Below are 5,666 nucleotides of genomic sequence, written 5' to 3'. Positions count from 1 at the left end.
GCCCCAAGAGACCCTTCCATGGGCCAGTGGAACCAGGGACAGATGCTGAGGCCAGATGGATGGCTTCAGCAAGCACTGATATTTCTCTTCTCGGCCTTCTCTTCTCTCTCATTATACACCTTAAATAGCACTCCCAGAACCTCAGCGTGGGGAGTTATGGGTCCCTTCCTGGGACACCTTAGTTTGGCCTTAATATCAGGGAAATTCTGGGAGAAAAAGTAGGTCATTAGTAGTTGTTTCCCATCTGGAGTTTCAGGGTCCAGATTAGTATACTGTACTTCAGCCTTGGTCAGGCAGTCTAAAAATGCTGAAGGTTTTCATTCTTTTCTTGGATTATTTCCTGGAGCTTTTCATAATTGCTAGCCTTATGGGCTGCCTTTTTAAGTCCTGCTATGACGTAAGTGATGAATTGGTTCCTACCAGTTTCTCCTCCAGGTGAATTATAACCCCAGTTGGGGTTCTGATTAGGGACCACTTCAGTGCCAATTAGAGGGGCAGAGGAAATCTGATGTACCTCATCAGCATAATTTCTAGCTTGTTCCCAAACTTGCCTGTGCTCCTTGGGCAGGAGGGTGTTAGACAAGATCATGTGGACATCATGGAAGGTCAAATCATAAGAGTGGGTCAGATATTGAAACTCTTTGATATATGTGGTGGACTTGAAGTATAGGACCCAAGAAGCTGCTTTTCTATCTGTGAAAGATCTGACAAAGAGAAAGGCACATGAACCCGGATTACATCATCTACCCGAGCCCTCTCACATAGAGGACACAGAGATGTGGGTTTGGCAGCAGTAGCCTGTGAGCATGTTGCTGCGGTGGCTTTATCAGAAAGAAAATTGTGGTATGGTGGGGGCTCATCCGCTGGGTAGAAGGAGAAGGAGTCCTGGATAGGATCTTCTGTACCTTTGGAAGCAGGCGTAGGGGAGGTGAGAGCTAAGAGGACTTGTGTAGGAAAGTAAGAGTTGCAGAGAGAGAGGGCTTGGAATGTAGAGCGGAGAAAGCCTGAACATATGATATCTCTTTCCATTTTCCCAAACGTTCACAATAGTTGAAAAGATACCTGATAATATTGTTTGTTTTTTTTTTAAGATAGAGAGAAAGAGGAGACAGAAAGAGAGAGAGAGAGAGAGAGAGAGAGAATTTTTTAATATTTATTTTTTAGTTTTCAGAAGACACAACATCTTTGTTTGTATGTGGTGCTGAGGATCAAACCCGGGCCGCACGCATGCCAGGCGAGCGCACTACCGCTTGAGCCCCAATAATATTGGGATCTAAAGTGCCATTAAGCGTCCATTTAGAGTACTGAAGCCAGATCTGATTGCACAAATGGGTAAGTTTTAGGGGGTTTAGGTCCAGGGTGTGAGAGACCCTAGGTTAGCTAAGAGGCAACCTAGAGGACTATGAAAGGGAATGAATGAGGAGTAGCCCATGGTGAGACGTAGGAGGCAAGTTTAGAGGTGGGGCGTCCCCCAGTCTCAAGTATCACCCAGTCAAGAGGTTGGTTACGTTCAGTGGGTCGTCACCACTACTGGGTAAGTGTTGGGGGCAGGGCCCATAGAAGCACTTGGGTGCCTGGCAGGGACTATGTAGAAGGGGCAGAAGCCGTAGGCAGAACCCAAGGCTGAGAGATCTCACCAGGAATAACTGCCAATCACCTTTGGTAGTTTTTCTCAAAACCCAGGATCCAAATTAAAGACCACCTATAGACCTGGTCAGCAGTAGGGACCAGCCATAGATGTTAAAGCTGTGGCTGGGGGTGCCCCTGACTACACGGTAATCCTGGGAGTGCTGGTGGATTGACCATCAATCCTGGGAATGTAGTAGATCATTTAGGTAAACTGGAGACAGGGATCTTACCTGAAATGTCTGGTAGTGGGTGCAGAGAGGGCATTCAGCAGAATGGAGGGCCTGATTCCATGATGGAATTTGGATTGGGGCTCGAGGACACTCAGTGACCCTTGAAGAGGGGAACGAGCACATGGGGAACCCAATCCAGGGTTTCAACACCAATGAAAAAAAAATCGAGGAACCGGGAGATAGGTGAGTGAGAAATGAAAGATGGAGACCAGGCAGAGATACACACGAAAGTTCATTTGTCAGAGCTGACAAATAAAGGAACATCTCTCCATAGATGGAGAGAGGACATACAGGCTTGGGTTCTGTGACTTTTATGGGGCAGGTTCAGGGATTAGAGCAGAGTAGGTCTGAACACAGGTGGTAAAGGGTTGGGTTGGTATAAGGGAATGGTTGGGTTGGTATAAGGGAATGCCCAAGAAAGGCCCTTGGGCAGAAAAGTGAAACTTTTTCTTAAGATGGTAGCTGTCACTTAAGGTGGCCATCCAGGTGCTAAGCAAGGATCTTACAAACGTGGATCCCCAAAACAGCATTTCCTGGGTGCATTCACTTCTCAATGGTTCCTGCACACAGCACCAGATCTGTCCTTGGTGCCATGTAAAGATTTAAAGAAAATTCTATATCATTCTTTCTAATCTCTGAAATCAAGACACTGGAACTCTAGGGAAGCAAGAAAGTGCTCTGGGGTGTGTGAAGAATTCTCTTCTCATACTTAACAGTTTGGAAAGTCACTTTCTATTCAGATTTCATTCAAACCAGTTTTTTTTTACCCCAAAACAAATTGTAGTTGGAAGTTCTGCTCTTCTTCAGGGGGCAATTGCAACCCAGACTTAGCTAGGATCTTGCCCTCTTTCTTTAGAGAACAATTTCTCTTTATAGATGGGTCTCTGGATATTACACCTTCCCACTATCAGTGACTAAAATGACTCACAATGTTACTAGCAGCCTACCCCAGGGACCCTGCCTAGATCACTGCTGGCAGGATTCACCCACCTGTATATTACTCATATGCATAAGAAGTAAGCAAATAAGCAGCTAGATTGCTTCTCTGTGGGCCCCACAAAAGCAGTACAATTTATAGAAACAAAAGCCAAATGATATGCTAAACACGATTTAGTTAGCCTGTGCAAACCAAGCTGGGGCAAGAGGCAATCAACATTCTCAGCTACCTTGATATCCCCCAGGCCCAGGAGTAGGGTGGGGTAGGAGAGGCCTTCACCTTTTACTCTCAGCATTGCAAAGTTTTCCTTAAGTTCAGAGGAGTCCTTGGTTTCATTCTGTTTCAACAGTTCTTTCTAGTTTTCTTTCATTAAATAAAGCAAAAATAGGGACTGGGGTTGTAGCTCCATGGTAGGGTGCTTCCCTAGGTTTGATCCTCAGCACCACATAAAAATAAATAAATAAAATAAAGGTACTGTGTCCATCTATAATTAACTAACTAAATAAACAAAGTGAAATAAACAAAGGCCCTCTGTCTTTGTCAGGGACCCAAGGCTATTAACCTTTTGTAGAATCACACAGATCTGCATAGGTTGCACTGAGATTAACACCTTGCACAGAAAGTCAAAGTAAAGCCAGGCACAGTGGTGTACACCTATAATCTCAGCTATTTGAGAGGGTGAATTCAAGGCCAACCTTAATTTAGCAAGACATTGTGTCAAAATAAAAAAAATAAAAGGTCTGGGCATGTATGTAGAGGCATAGCATCCCTGGGTTCAATTCCCAGTACCAAACCAAAAAATAAATGAATAAATAAATAAATAATAAAAGCAAAGAAACATGATTCCTATTCTGTGATTAGATATTGCTTTGCTAGGAATCAACTTTCTTTATTTTTTTTTTTAATTTTTTTTAGTTCTCGGCAGACACAACATCTTTGTTGGTATGTGGTGCTGAGGATCGAACCCAGGCCGCACGCATGCCAGGCGAGTGCACTACCACTTGAGCCACATCCCCAGCCCCAGGAATCAACTTTCTTCCCTTTTAAAGTGAAAAATTGCTTATAAGGACAATGCAACTGTTCTGTAACTTGAATGTGGTGGTTGCGTGACTATATATATATATATGTCAAAACATAAGATTATCCACTAAAAAGATTGATTTTTGTTGTACACAAATTATTCCTCTAATAAGAATGCCAGCAGGGACTGGCATGGGTGGAGCATGCCTATAATCGGAGCAGCTTGGGAGGCTTAGGCAGAAAGTTCATAAGTTCAAAGCCAGCCTTAGCAACTTAGCAAGGCCCTAAGCAACTTAGTGAGACCCTGTCTCAAAATAAAAAATTTAAAAAAAAAAAAAAAAAAAGGCTCGGGATTTGTCCCAGTGTTTAAGCACCCCGGTTAAATCTCTGGTACCTACCCCCCCCCAAGGAAAAAAAAACAGATAACAGTTGCGGGGAGTGACCCTTGCCTACAATTCCAGCAGCTCTGGAGGCTGAGGCACAAGGATCCCAAGTTCCAGGTCAGCCTCAACAACTATCTCAAAATAAAAAATAAAAAGGGCTGGGATGTAGCTCAGTGGCAAATTATCCTGTACTAAATCCCCAGTACTTCCCTTCCCCTCAAAAAAGAATACCAACAACAACCCAGTTTACTAACATGGAAAAATGTGTAATACGCTATAAATCAGAAGGCAAGAAAGAACTGCAGGAATATAGCTATGCACATATATAAATAAGAACAAGGGAGAAATAAGGAGAATTTAAACTGTTCTGTTGAATCAGAATATAGTCTTTAAAAATTTCTTTGTAATTGGTGCTGCGAATTTGGGATTGTAATCGGTTTTTTTTTTTTTTTTTTTTTTTTAGGGGATGGGTGGGGTTGAATTCAGGACCCTAAGGCTAGCAAAGTATTCCCCTACTGAGCTATATCCCCTGCTCTGTAAAAAAGTTAGAAATGAATCTGAAGCAGAGCATAGTGGCACATTGGAGGCAAGCTTGGACATCTTTGCGAGATTCTGTCTCAAAAATAAATAAATAAAAAGGGCTAGCTCAGTGGTAAAACACCCTTGGGTTCAATCCCCAATACCATAAAAAAAAAAAAAGAGTGTTTGTTACATTTATAAAAATGCATGTAGTATCCTTTAAGTTGGTTTGCTTCATCCATTTTGTTATATCTCAAAAAATTCTTTAAAAAAAAGCTTAGCAGGGCATGGGAATAGGAAAGACAGTAGAATGAATCTGACATAACTTTCCTATGTTCATACATGATGAATACAAGACCAGTGTAATTCCACATCATGTTCAACCTCAAGAATGGTATGTATATATAATGTAGGTATAATAGTGTATAAAGTACACTCCACTGATGTGTACATCTAAAAAGAACAAAAAAGAAAAAAAAAAAGCTTAAAGAAAAATTCTACTGATCAACAGTATACAGCACATCCAACTGAAAAAAATCATCCACTTAAAATGTGTGCAGTCCACCACAAATTCCGCCTCAATAAAATAAACTGGACCTCTGGTGGAGGAGTGATCAAGCACTTCGGCAACGGGTTCACATGACTCACCCCCAAAATAGGCCTCAAGCGCACATCAGACCTCCGCAGTACCAGCGGCCTGAGTCTCCCTAGGGGGAGGCAATCACACAAAAAAAATCGAAAAGCCCCCGACACTCGAGGCCTTTCCGCCCACTGAGGGATGTCTAAAGCGTTCCAGACCCTCAGGCCCTGCCATCAGAAAGAGAACTGTCGCCTCTGGCTACCCAGTCCCTGCACTCAGCTGCCGCCGCGCTGACGTCACCACCCTGCCTCCCAGTCTCTCGCCTCCGTTCCCGCCCCGCCCCCTTTCCCGGCGTGCGCCGCGGCTAA

The sequence above is a fragment of the Ictidomys tridecemlineatus genome, chromosome 3 (assembly GCF_052094955.1).
Source record: "Ictidomys tridecemlineatus isolate mIctTri1 chromosome 3, mIctTri1.hap1, whole genome shotgun sequence".
NCBI classification, from domain to species: Eukaryota; Metazoa; Chordata; class Mammalia; order Rodentia; family Sciuridae; genus Ictidomys; species Ictidomys tridecemlineatus.
Note: the sequence above shows the minus strand (reverse complement) of the source record.